Source organism: Schistocerca gregaria, chromosome 4 (assembly GCF_023897955.1).
Source record: "Schistocerca gregaria isolate iqSchGreg1 chromosome 4, iqSchGreg1.2, whole genome shotgun sequence".
In the NCBI taxonomy this organism is placed as follows: domain Eukaryota; kingdom Metazoa; phylum Arthropoda; class Insecta; order Orthoptera; family Acrididae; genus Schistocerca; species Schistocerca gregaria.
In genome coordinates, this window is record NC_064923.1 from 374,028,808 (window position 1) to 374,043,379 (window position 14,572).

The following is a 14,572-nucleotide window of genomic DNA, read 5'->3' on the forward strand; positions in this document are numbered from 1 at the left end:
TAAAAAGTGTGACTTTTTGAAGGCAAAGTTGCAATCTATGACTAGCGAAAAGGCAAAACAGGAAGTAAAAGCCCAGCAAGAGTTCCATCATCAAAAATGGGAAAAGGCTCATAAGTGTATGAAACAAGATATTGCATCTTCACAGCTTCCAACGGCTACTTGTACAACTTTATGCATGGACCTACAAAAAGTTATGTTTGTTCCATTGCTTATGCATAGCACTATGTTTTATTGTAGACAGCCATCTTGCTACAATCTAGGAATACATGTTGGAGACAATGGCTCTACATATATGTGCATGTGGCATGAAGGGACTGGAGGCCGTGGCGCTAGCGAAATAGTTTCTTGTTTGTTCAAAGTTGCTTCTACCGGAGGCCATTTTCCTTATAAAAGGTTTGTGTTATGTTGCGATAATTGCGAAGCACAAAACAAAAACCAGATGATGTTAATGTCTATTATATATTTAGTCTACAAAGGGATTTATCGTTCAGTTAATGAGAAATATATTGTAAGTGGACACAGCTACATGAGCTGAGAAGAAACTCAAAGCTGAAAAAGTGATAACACCTAAAGATCTTGAAGTGTTAGTTGAAAGTGCAAAATTGCCATCGCCTTTTACTGTAGTATCTACGAATACTGGTGACTTCATAGATTTTAAAGGCCTTGCTTAAGACTACCTAATACAAAAGATCTGGCTATAAGTAAAATTTCCCACTTCCGCATTTCCCACAAGAATCCTAGCACAGTGAAAGTGGCATCAGTTTCGGGCCTTGATGGCGATGTTATGGTAACTTGGAATAAAAAGTTGATGTTTTAAAGAAAGATGCTAATCTTGACAATGTACCAGATATTCATGACTTCCCAAAAATACACTTTAAATCCAAAATCTCACAAGAAAAGAAGAATGATCTTTTGGAAATTATAAATTTTATAGAGAAAGAAGATGACAAGGACTTCTACAGACTCCTGTTGGACAACAAAGATGACGAGACCTGCAACATGGAGTTGTAGGAAGAAGATGTGGAATAGAACTGCTTGGAGGTAAGGAGTACAGTACTGTAAGTTTATTTCGATTACTAAATGCAGATAACTTTGCATCTGATTTCTCAAACATATACGTGTTTTTAAAATAAAACTGATTTAGTAAAAAACAATCAACTGTATCAGAACGACTTTTGAAAGTGAATAAAAAATATTATGTATATAGCTGAGACACCCAAAATAAATTTAGACATCTGATTCAGTTTTTAGTTTTCAGGTGCCTTATACTCACCGATGAAAGAAGAAGCAGAATAAACTGAGGACAAACAACTTTGCTTCAAAAAACCATTCAAAATTTTTATTTTATATCTTTTTTATATTAGCCTAGCACTGAAAGAATAAAACTATATGTAAAGTTATTAAACGTTCTCAAAACTACAATGGACTTTCCATTTTTTTTAACATATACCCTTGACTGACATCCTTTTCACAAACTTAGTAAGGCACTTACAGCATTTTCCAGAAAACGATAGGATGGCACTTACTTCTTTTTCCATATAAGTTTTGTTCCCTTTATACATGTTCATAAAAAAAACTGTTTTCATGTTTTGTAGAGGTATTTTGATATATACATATTTTTTTCATAAAATTAATATAATCATCCCATATTTAAGACATTTATTTGAATACTGAAAATTTTAGTTTGTAGCAGTTACATCCTATTCCATTTTTGCCAACAACTATTTATTTTTCTTTTGCCATATGTTTTTCCTTATCCAATAATATTCCATTGCTGTTTGACATCATTCTGACCAGTGTGTTACTTCTATAGCAGTTTGAAAGTTTAACTTTAATTGTAAGCACTATAAAGATTCTGTAACTTACCAAACGAAAGTGTTGGTACATTGATAGAAACAATAAAAAACACACATATCCATCTGCACACACACAGACACAAGCAGACATTTGCCTTTACAAATGTCTGCTTGTATCTGTGTATGTGTGGATGGATATGTGTGTGTGTGTGTGTGTGTGTGTGTGTGTGTGTGTGTGTGTGTGTGTGTGTGTGTGTGTGTGCGAGTGTATACCTGCCCTTTTTTCCCCTTAAGGTAAGTCTTTCCGCTCCCGGGATTGGATGATGTGACATCTTTGTTTTTAGATATAAAAAAACAAAGATGATGTGACTTATCAAACGAAAGTGCTGGCAGGTCATTAGACACACAAACAAACACAAACATACACACAAAATTCAAGCTTTCGCAACCAACGGTTGCTTCATCAGGGAAGAGGGAATGAGAGTGATGTGACATCTTTGTTTTTAGATATAAAAAAACAAAGATGATGTGACTTATCAAACGAAAGTGCTGGCAGGTCATTAGACACACAAACAAACACAAACATACACACAAAATTCAAGCTTTCGCAACCAACGGTTGCTTCATCAGGGAAGAGGGAATGAGAGTGAAAGATGAAAGGATGTGGGTTTTAAGGGAGAGGGTAAGGAGTCATTCCAATCCCGGGAGTGGAAAGACTTACCTTAGGGGGAAAAAAGGATAGGTATACACTTGCACACACACATATCCATCCGCGCACACACAGACACAAGTCTTGTGTCTGTGTATGTGCGGAATGATATGTGTTAGTTAGGTTTAATTAGTTCTAACTTCTAGGCGACTGATGACCTCAGAAGTTAAGTCGAATAGTGCTCAGAGCCATTTGAACCTTTCAGAGGTGGTGGTACTCATTGAAATAAGAGAAATAAGTCCAGTAAACATGGGTTGGTCCAGAAATGCATACTTTCTACAATAAACATGTGTTTACAGGAGGTATTGAACATGGTGTCCATTCATGACAATGCACCCCTCTGCACTCCAGCATAAGGCCAGGTCATTGTTGTACCTCCTGGCCCACATTGAAGATGTGACCCTGTTGTGTCTGCAGATTGTTGAATGGTGTGGCACAGACCAATTCCTTCAACTTTCTCCATAACCAAACGTCTAGTGTATTGAGGTCTGGGGAACGAACAGGCCAAGGTGTGGGCCCTCTGTGAGCAATTCAGTGGTCCTGAAATGTGTGCATCAGATGTTCGCACACATTGCGATGAAAGTGTTAGCGTGCTATCACACATGAACCACATTTTTATTTGTTGCTGTAGTGGCCTATCCTCCAGCAAGATAGGCAATGCATTAATGAGAAAGTCTAAATAATGCACCCCAGTTAACCTTTGTGATAGCACATATGGCCCTATTAATCTATTGCCAAGTACACTTGCCCATACGTTGACTGAGAATTGGAGTCGACACCCGCTTTCCTAAATTGCTTGGGGATTTATGTCTGCCTATAGATGCTGGTTATGGAAGTTCACAGCACCATCTCTTGCGAACCGTGCGTCATCAGTAAATAGAATCTTGGATATGAACAGTGGATTTGCAGCATGAAGTTGGTAGAAGGCCTACACATTTCTTAATATACGATCAGGGTTACCAGTATGGCGAATTTTCGCATTCTTGCCTACAGTCATTGACAGAACTGTTGTCTGCCATGATGATCCTGTGGCCTTAGGGCCTGACAGCATTGTAGATGATATGGGTACACCAATTGTTTGTGAAAAACCTTCCAGATAAGAGAGTGAGACACGCCTTTTGCTGCTACTAATCGTCGCACATTGGTCCCAGGGGTTTCTTCCATTGAAGATAGCACATGCTCCTCCATGTTAGGCAGGCGCACTGTGAAGAGCGTTTCACTGTCAGTCTTCCGAGGTGAAAGGTTGCCTGTGCCCCTCAGAAGCTGGAAAAGTCTGTCAAACATCTTATCAGATGGCACGCTGCACTGTGGCTATTTTCAGCATAGAGGACACGCGCTCACAGGCTATAACCATTTGCTAAACCATAGCGAAATATCAGCTGTCAAGTAGTAGGCTTCCATTGCTATCAAGTGGTGGAAGAGATAAAATGTAACTAGAATGAAATTTTCAGTCTACAGCGGAGTGTGCGCTGATATGAAACTTCCTGGCAAATTAAAACTGTGCAAGGTTCGCAGGAGAGCTTCTGTTAAGTTTGGAAGGTAGGAGACGAGATACTGGCAAAAGTAAAGCTGTGAGGACGGGGCGTGAGTCGGGCTTGGGTAGCTCAGTCGGAAGAGCACTTTCCCGCGAAAGGCAAAGGTCCCGAGTTCGAGTCTCGGTCGGCCACACAGTTTTAATCTGCCAGGAAGTTTTAAAATGTAACTGTTCGACACCATTTGTACGTACAAACAAAGCAATAACACTAAACAAATAACTGAATCCGCGTCTGGAAGAAGATAAAACATCATCAAACATACACAGGGTTGACGGTACTATACGAAAAGGCATACAAACATGACGAAAACTTACGTAGCCAACAATACGCCTCAAACCGGACAATTGACGGCAGACCACCTAATAGCAGGAAGAGTACTGTGAGTAAGACATCAAATACCCTGCCAACACATCGACTGTGCTAATATCTGCAACCAAGCATCGTGCGGGCCTTCCTATGAATTATAATCTAAGTGCTTCATACAAAATCATTGCCATTGCTTTCTCAACCTCTGAAATACAAGAAAGGCTACAGTTTCTGTCCCTTTTGTCTTACAGTAATATCTCACACAAATACAAAAATATTTTGTGTCTCACACATCGATGCTTCGTCAATAATTAATGAGTAGGTTTCGTTACCAGTGTCATGGAAATAAATGGAGTAAACATCTAGTAAACATCGTACAACAACGTAACTGATGAGAGCACAGCATATGATGCTGTGAATTTTTACTGCTTTTTCTTTAGTCGCTTTTTTTTAAGATCCTAGATGGTTTTTACTACATGACCAGCTACTAATAGCTCTTTCCCCTTCCCAGTATCATTAACGTGTTGTACAAAAGTATTTAATCTTAGCTCTCGAGAGTACTGATTTCTCATTTTCGAGACATGAGTTTTCTCAGTGGCGTGGTTTTTCAGAGCTGTCTTGTGGACACGTAAATACTTCCGTAAAACTCTGCAATAGACTTTTTCGAAGCTGTTGGCATCTTTTGAACTGTCAATGAGCTAGCCTACAATATATTAGTATGTGTTATAGTCGAAATTAATCTTTATTAGTACAATCGTCTTGTTTAATTACAAGCACAGAAGGCAGTTCTAGAATTAATAAAATACCTAGGTACCATGCAACAATGAAGCTTTAAAAAAAAAAAAAAAACGCCAAGAATGGAAAGCAGAGGACTGGACGAGAGGCATGAACTTTCGCCCAGTCATCTGCTTCCCATTCTCGGAGATATTTTCTAAGGCTCCTTGTTGCATGAATTCTAAAGTGCAATAATCATAACACACACTCCACAATTCCTTTTCTACGTGAATACGTACAGCTGTTCACCGTTAGGTCAGCTTGGTGACAATATGTACCGACAGAGAGAACTGGAGTTGACAGTTACTGCATCATGAAAGAATGCAAGACAGCGCATGTAACAAAGGAGTGCCATCGTTTTGCTAGTGGAGTGTCATGTTTTGTAGCGTCATGAAGTAATACAAAATCAGCTGTGAAAACGACAGGGAAATTATAGTATTTTTGATTGGAATACTTAATAATGACGTCCCAGGAGGGAATGTTATACATTGTTTTACTTCGAACCAAGTAAAAGAAAACAGGCAGTAAATCCCCAACGAATTCATTTACTAACCAAATTTAACAGCAAATCGCCAGAATGTTAACACTGGTTACTACTGCAAAAAGTAAGTAGGCAAGAATGCGAAAAATCACCATACTGGCAACCCTGATCGTATATTCAGTAATGCGTAGGTGATCACCACAAAAAAATTTAAAATGCAATACAATTTTCGTGAACTGTTTTTGACTTTTATTAACAATACAATTATTAAAGATTTGCTGACATAGAAATAGAGTCAAGAACATAAAAATCATCTTTTAGCATTGTCTTAGCAATACCAAAGTATTTTCAACAATATACACCACCAGTGGTGGGGTACCTTATGACAACCAAAAGAAAATTAGAAAAAAATGCGGATTTCATTAACTGTTGTTGACTTTTGTTAACAACATACTTTTCAGTGAGATTCTAATGTGTAGTAGGGCTCAGAAAATGAAACAATTACATGTGACACTTGTAAAAAGTCACACCTACTACTGGGCTACTACTTAAATTTTTGGATAAGTTTAACTCAAAAACTTTACAATAGTTATAGAATTCGTTAAGAATAACAAATAATTTTTTCAAACTTTTTAAAATATGAAATTCCAATTGGATTACAGTATTTACTAAAGGTAGTCATTAGGTAACCATGTGTTGATATTGCTATGGTTAAACTGCCTCACTGGTTTCATCACATCTCGTTTGGAAAATATTTTACTCAGTTGCATTTTCACAATCACTTTTTGAAATGTAATGTAACATTTCATTGCGTAATTATAAGTATTTGATGTTGCAAAGAAATTGTATGCTTTAACATGCATTTCAATTCAACATTCGAAGTTGTTTAACAAATGACGCTGCTTGAATTCTTGTACAAAAGTCAGCAGGCACAGAATGGAAACACATACAAATTTGGGAACAGAAAACTTTCGCTACATTCGGTTCTAGGGTTTTCTGATTCACATTTAAATTGCTCAATAGATTATGTGGCAATACAAACAGCAGTGAATGTAGTGATAACGATTACAACAGCCAGAATGAAACCCAAAAGAACAAAGTCAAAAAAAATGTGCTCATTTCATAACAAATGGTTAGAGGATAAACCGTTCCAAAGTTGGTTAGCTAAAGTTGATGATGAAAGTACGGAAAAGTGTACAGTGTGCCCTGCTTTCTCATCAATAACAAGTGTGGGTATTGGACCACGAGAAATCATTTATCAAGAGAGAAACCTAAACTGTCTCCTGCATTAGCTTCCAAAAGTAATTCGAAGTTGCAATTTTTTTTTAGGGGAAAAATGAAGTTGCAGTAGGCGAACAGCATATCGTGGAGTTATGCAGAACCATAGTTATGTTTTACTGATTGTGTAATTAACTAGGAAGTACAGCTTTCAAAGACGCAAAGCGAAGTCTAAAACTTAATTGTGAGAGTACAAAATGTGAGCTGCTGGTACAAAACGTGTTGGCTCTGCATTCACTAGAACCCGCAGAAAATGGATAAAAGAGGGCACATTTTTTTTTTTTCTGTTTCGACAAATACCTCCAGTAAAGACAATACTGAATGCTTTCCTATGTCGACAAACCATTTTTCTGCGGTATCTGGGTGAAGGAGAAATTCCTAAACCTCTATGACGATAGCAATGGAACAATTGTTGTGCTGTTTTCGGAAAACGTAAGTGTTCCAATAGAATGGCCATTTCGATAGACACATACGCCATACAATCCCTTCAAACCAAACTCGAAGCATGGATGTAAAAGAAGATGCGGTGGCACGCACTGCAACAACGTTCTTGTCCTATTTTGGCGGCATGTTTTCGAAAATAGAAAGAATCCCCCCCAAAAAAAACATCAAGTGTGTTTTTCGGACACCAACAAAATAGAGGAATTTATTGTGCTCGGTCAAAGACAACCTTGGCCTTAGGAAACGGGGCGTGTTTAAAATCCCATACCAACGTGGAAAATCTTACGTTGGCCAGACATGTCGAACCGTGCAAGAACGTTACGTCGAACACCATCGTCGTAAACACCTGGGGCATCCTGATAAATCAGCGGCAGCAGAGCATTGCCTGGACACGGGACTTCGTATGATTTATGAACAGAGGGAAACTTGATCCCCAGCGTCATATTTCTGGGACTGTGTTGTTAAGGAGGCCATACATATTCCTACGGCGGACAATCTTATCAGCAGAGTTGCAGGTTTTCAATTAATCACCGCCTGGAATCCAGCACTGGCTGCCATTAAACCAAAACAGGGAAAAGAACTTCCGATTCATCAAGTGTCGCAACGTGCGACTGAGATTTAGTTCAGACTTTACAGCCAGGAGCGTCCGACAGCACAGTCATTGCCCATAGCGCAAGCGCGGATTGCCTTTCTGCGGCTCCCAGCAGGGGGCACCAGGAGCACCGCTTTCCTCCAACTACGAGCGTCTTCCCGCGCACGCGTATTGCCTGCTCCCGGCATGATAAATTCCGACGCCGCCGCGTGAGCATCAAAAATGTTCAGATGTGTGTGAAATCTTATGGGATCTGCTAAGGTCATCAGTCCCTAAGCTACACACTACTTAACCTAAATTATTCTAAGGACAAACACACACACCAATGCCTGAGGGAGGACTCGAACCTCCGCCGGGACCAGCCGGACAGTCCATGACTGCAGCGCCCAAGACCGCTCGGCTAATCCCGCGCGGCGCGATTATCATCAGTCGCGCCTTGCACCAGTGCCAACAGCAGCTACCACCACCTGATGACGAGCAGTTGCATCGATGAAATATTGGGGGAGTTACACAATACGATCCGGCGGCAAACCAAAGAAGCTTATTTGCAATAAAGTGAAAATTATCTGGCAATTTGTAAAGAAAGAAACAGGGAAAAGTGCAGTAGTGAAATAATAAAAACAGAAAAACGAAAATCATCTTGTTAATCATCCAAAAACAGATACAGACACATTCAACAAATATTTTTGACAGTATCGGACCATATAGGATTGCAATGCTCCATAAATCAAGCCATGAAATTTCTGCAAGATAGTGTGCCTAGCACAGTACAACAGATGTAACAATAGTCACTGTTTTGGAAATTGAAAGAGTCATTAAATCTTTCAAAAGAAAAACTCTACCAGAATTGGAAACATATCTGGCAAACTACTAAAATACCACTGCACGACTTAATTCTATTACCACATTTTCGATGCATCTCTTCAGCAAAGAATAGTTTCTGAAATGCTGAAGTATGCTTAAGTATGCAGCTTCGAAACCTCTGTATCATAAGGGAGATAAGGCAGGTACTGCAAACTGTCGACCAATCCCACTACTAACAAGTTTTTCCAAGATTTTGGTTCTCCACATCCTTGATGCTTGCCAAAATTGTTAAGCATCTCGACGAGTGTAATATAATCACAAAAGTCAGTTTGGATTTCAGAAGAGGTTATCAACAGGAAATGCAATATTTGCATTTTCAGCCAATGTTTTTGATTCCATCAACAAAAAGATAAAGGTAGTTGGAATGTCTTGTGACCTATCTAAAGTATTTCACTGTGTCAGTCACCAAATACTTGTACACAAAGCTATATATCTACATATAAGTGGTGCAGCAGGAAAGTGGCATCATTCAAACCTTTCAAACAGAAAAGAGAGAGTTGTACTGGATAGTCAAGAAGGTGTCTCAACATAATCAGAATGAGGTACCATCACCTATGGGGTGCCCCAGTGCTGCCTTCTGGGCCCTGTACTGTTTACTATTTTTATTACAAATCTACTTCTTTCCACAGTCATCTGTAAATTCACCGTCTTTGCTGAGGAGATTACACTGCTCATTTATAATTCAATAGTAGAACATGAGGTGTCATTTAATAAGGTTTTAGGGATATTGTGAAACTGGTTTAACATAAGTGGTCTTTCTGTTAAATACAGTGAAATAAATAATATTCAGTTTCAGTCTATCTAGATGAAGAAATAGGAGAGAAACTAGGTGATCACCAGGTAGGTAGGGTGTATAGTTCAGAGTAGCTGGACTTACATACTGATGATAAACTAAACTGATAAAACAACATCCTTGATCTGAGCAGGACTGAATCCTGCTACTTATGCTTTACACATTGTCTGCTGTTACAGAAATATGGAAATCATTAAATCAGCTTATTATGGTCATTTTCATGACATTATAGAATATGGAATCATATTTTGGGGCAATCAGCTAAAAAAGTGCTAAGTGCACAGAAAAGAGCCGCAAGAATCATGAGTGGAGTCCACCCTAGAGCCATACGCAGAAAATGTTTTAAGGAACTTGAAAACTTCACTTCCACTGGCCAATATATATTCTCCCCGATATATAATCTGAAGATAAGGTGGATAGATCACGTAACTAATGAGGAGGTATTGAATAGGATTGGGGAGAAGAGAAGTTTGTGGTACAACTTGACTAGAAGAAGGGATCGGTTGGTAGGACATGTTTTGAGGCATCAAGGGATCACAAATTTAGCATTGGAGGGCAGTGTGGAGGGTAAAAATCGTAGAGGGAGACCGAGAGATGAGTACACTAAGCAGATTCAGAAGGATGTAGGTTGCAGTAGGTACTGGGAGATGAAGAAGCTTGCACAAGATAGAGTAGCATGGAGAGCTGCATCAAACCAGTCTCAGGACTGAAGACCACAACAACAACAATATTTCATAAGAAAAAACTCCTTTCTTAAACCTAACAGTGTGTATCATAATCATGATACTAGAAGAATAGACTATATGCACTACAATAATGCAAAGCTGAGTATGCTACAGAAGGTAATCGACTTCCGTGACTGTGAGATTTTTAATGCCATCCCTTCACAAATTATGTGTTTTGTAGATGATGAGCTCCTGTAAAAAAATAAAATAAAAATATAAAAAAAACTTTAGGCAGTTGACACTATATGGCAATTTCTGAACCACAATGAATGGTACCCTATATCTGTAACTCTCACATACATTCCCAGATCTTTATTTGTGATGCTTTCTATGTATAGTTGTAAACGTATTTATTTTTGTATAAAATATTTCCTGAAGTATTCATTTTATGTAATATTTATTTTTTGTAATGCTTATTCAACTACAAAATTTATTTTTCTGTAATAGAACCTAAACTGTAGATACTTTAATATGTAACTGATTACTATTATTTACATAATATCATAACAAATTTGTAAAACTACTAGTTCTACATTCTATGATATATTCTCAACATGTATCACCAGAACAAGAAATAAACAAACAAATAAATAATAAATAAGTTGTCTATAATGAAAAGTTATCTGAAAAATATCAAGGCAGACCTTTATACGACCTCAAAGTGGTGCAATGACTCGCAACTTACTTTAAATGCTCAGGAACGTAAACGTACGTACTTCTTAAATGAAAAAGAAAAAAAAAGTGTTGTCCTATGACTACAATATCAGTAAGGCGCAATTCGAATCAGACAGTTCATGCAAAGAAACACCTAGCATAATAATTTGTGAAGCGTTTGAAACAGAATTATTACATACAGTCACTTGGAAGATGAAGCAGGTGCAAACTTCAGTTCATTGGTAGGAAGTTGAGGAAACGCAGTCAGTCTGTAAAGAGATTACAAAAAGGACTCTTGCGATACGCTTAGCATGTTTCTCAAGTTTTGCGGCTCATAACAAATAAGACTAAACAGACAATTTTGATTTATACAAAGAAAGGAAGGTCAAATGGTCACAAGTTTGTTTTATTCACGGGAGAACGTCACAAAAATTCTGGGAAATCTGACGTGGTGAATGCTTGAAGATAGATGTAAACTATACCACGAATGCTTTCGTACAAAGTTTCAAGAACTAGTATTATACGAGGTATCTAGGACAATGTTACAGCTCCATACGCATCGTTCCGATAAGGATGCGAAGGCTAGACTAATTGCAGTGTGCACACTGGCATCTAAGCAGCCATCTCCCCGTACTCAAATGGAACTTTAATAAGTGATTCAAGGGGAAGTAAGCTACCCTCTGCCGCGCGCTTCACAGCGACATGCAGAGTACGATGCGGATACAGATGCAAAGATATATCAACTATGTCACTTCAGCTTTTAGTAAACTGTTGTTTCTCGACAATTATCCTAGTTTGTAACTAACTGATATTTTCAGTTTGATCATTCATCACTGCAGCATACTGTTGTACGATTCAAACTGCTAGCTTGTCTTTATTCGCATTCAAGCCGTAATAGCTGTGGTGAGTTTACTTTCACTTCTGTACTACTTACACTTTTCATAATAATAGTACTATGTTGATTAAAAGGGTGATTCATAAGTCAACTGACTTAAAAATTTCTCCGGAATGAGAACCAACACAAAATCTTACTTTATCTTTTTTTAAAATTTCATAGATGATAAAGTTTATTTTCGTTGAAATTACGTGCGCGTATGCGACGCACGTACATTGATAAGGCTGGGCTTAACAGGCTCGGGTAAGGAAATGTCAACTCGTATTTTTTTTCACGTCTAAGATATACTTTAATGACTCATACTTACATTAAACTTAGGTAATGCTTTCAATGAGTGATGCAAAAGACGTAGATAAATAAAACCATAAACAAAAGTAAAATAAATAAAATATAGATATCACATCCCCTACTGAGAACTAAACATTTTCTGACGTTGCTAAGCAACGACTATCAACTCTGACAATAAAGCAAACGAATTTCTGGCAAATCTCGAGTTCCAATGAAAAAAACTGAATGATTGTACTTTTAAAAAATGAAAATAAAAAACTGCGGTCTCGGTCACCTCCATAGAGATAAAAAAGAAGGAGGGTGGCACTACAGACTTACGTTCTGTGTTTTTTTGAAGTCAGAGTGGGCGGGGTTTACCGGCATTTTAAGTAGCCCAAAACATTAGCAGACTACTCTGTTTACGAGTGCTTCTTGTTTATTATTTCTGTTGTGTGCATGCAACAACTGTTTTAAATACCAAAAATTACAGAGCTTACTTCAATAGCATAGTGTCAGGAAGATTATATCGTTCTTTCTTCTGTTCTTGAATGCATATTTGCTCTAGTAATACGAAAGTCAGAGTGACGTCACGGGGAAATGTCACCGCGGTGAACTATGGGTGTATAATGCGGGGAACCTAATTGTTTTGGGCTAGTTGGGCGAAACATTTACACAGCGTAGCACAGAAAGCTTTTTCCTTGCATGCTGGTCGTTTTTTGGAATTGTCACAACATTAAACAAATGGTCTGTCTTTCATCATCATTATTAGTTAGATCACTGTGTGCTTTTAAGCACATTAGACACAGGGGAAGTTCATGTTAAGAAAGAGCAGGGAGAGCACTGACAGTAATAAAAACTATTTACTTGCTCAAGTTAGCTAATTTTTTTTCTTAACGACGTAGCAGTTCTTTTTAGCTTGGTCTTTGATCATTAAGAAAAAACCTTTCAGGATAACAGAATATGCAAGGTAATAATCACTCCTAGAAGAGCTTTAAAATAAGAAAGTAAGCATTGGCAAATCAACAAGCATCGACAGTCATTCACAAGAGCAAGCAAGGACAAATCAAAAGCAAACAAGGGGGCTGAAATGCACGGATGTGCGGTTATTGGCTTGAGCTCAGTCGACGTCTTGAACGATTGCTGAGTACAGTACAGGAAATACATTAAGTTTTTATGACATATAAATATCAAATTAGCCCTTTGATCTTAACTGACAATGAAAAACGTTTAAGATACCTAGCACAGAGAGTACACGTGAAGGAAAATCTCTCGAGATCAAGTTAACTGAGAATGGAAGATACGTAAACCTAGAAAACACTTTCACCAGTAGTTCAGTCGAAGAGTTAACATTTTAGATCAAGGTTAAGAGACAGATTAGGTAAAACGGAAGCTCACTTACAGTCGAATAATTGCTTAACTAAAGCGCTCCCATATTACTGGGATGCTAATCCACCTTAAGGGCTTCGCCAAAAGCTGCTTCCAGCGGTATAACCCATATCAGCTAATGGCAAGAACATCATAGGAAATTCAGCTTTCATGAACCACTGCAGACACGTTACTATGCATGCAAGAAATAATGCTCATTGTTATTCCTGCATCAGGCCTAGGAGAATTAAGGATGGTTTATGTGGCCATGATCACCAACCATGGCAGTACGAAACAGGCATAGCCGAACTACAAAGTATGGCCCACTATCGCACAGGCAGTGGGAAGTGGCGACTCTTCAGGAGGCGAACGCACCCTCCTCAAAGTAAACATCCATCATCCAAACGAGGCCAGCGGTCCTCGACGGTTAGCTAGCTCAGGCGTTGACCGCAAGAGATCCCTTCCCATACACTCAATCCCCAGCAGACGGCTCGCCAGTATGTTTTCTGTGCGCTGAAAACGCGCTCGGAGCACCACAATCGTGCCACCTGCCGAGGCTCAAGAGAAACCCGAAGACGTTCTGCAAGCAAAGGTGCAAGGATATGAGCGGGTGTATTGCTTCTTAACAGTCCTACACTACTACTTGGGGTATACCTGAAATAGTTTTTACGTGTGAAGATTTCTGCCCATTTACAGCGACATACTGTGTTCAATTTATCAACCTAATCACAAAACTGGTCTGATATTCCGCGCGCTGGCATTTTGTTCACTAGGAAACAGCGAGAAACTGTATCGAATGTTTTCTGGAAGTCAAGAGGCACAGCATATCTACTGTCTTCTGTGTTTTGTGAAGGAAAAGAGCACCTGGGTTTCGCTCGATCTTTGTTTGCAGAATCCATGTTGGTTCCCACATAAAAGATTTTCAGTTTGCAGAAAGGACATAATACGCGAGCCTAAAATGTGCTCCAAAATCCTATAGCGGACTGAGGTCAGAAATGTAGAACTATAGTTGAGTGTGTGTGTCCGACGACCCTTCTCAAAGATGGGAATCACCTGCACGTTTTATCAATCACTGGAAACTTGTTCCTGCAGCAACT

The 14,572-nt window shown here is 38.7% G+C and overlaps 1 protein-coding gene across 1 annotated transcript in view; it reads right to left on the reverse strand.

Moving 5' to 3' along the window:
• LOC126267734 (leucine-rich repeat-containing protein 74A-like) overlaps positions 1-12,292 on the reverse strand; it is a 322,570-nt gene extending 310,278 nt beyond the window's left edge. Inside the window, exon 1 of the mRNA XM_049973037.1 lies at positions 12,151-12,292. The gene's annotated coding sequence lies outside the window, so the exon portion shown is untranslated. The remainder of the gene's footprint in view (positions 1-12,150) is intronic.
• Between the last annotated feature and the right edge of the window lie 2,280 nt (positions 12,293-14,572).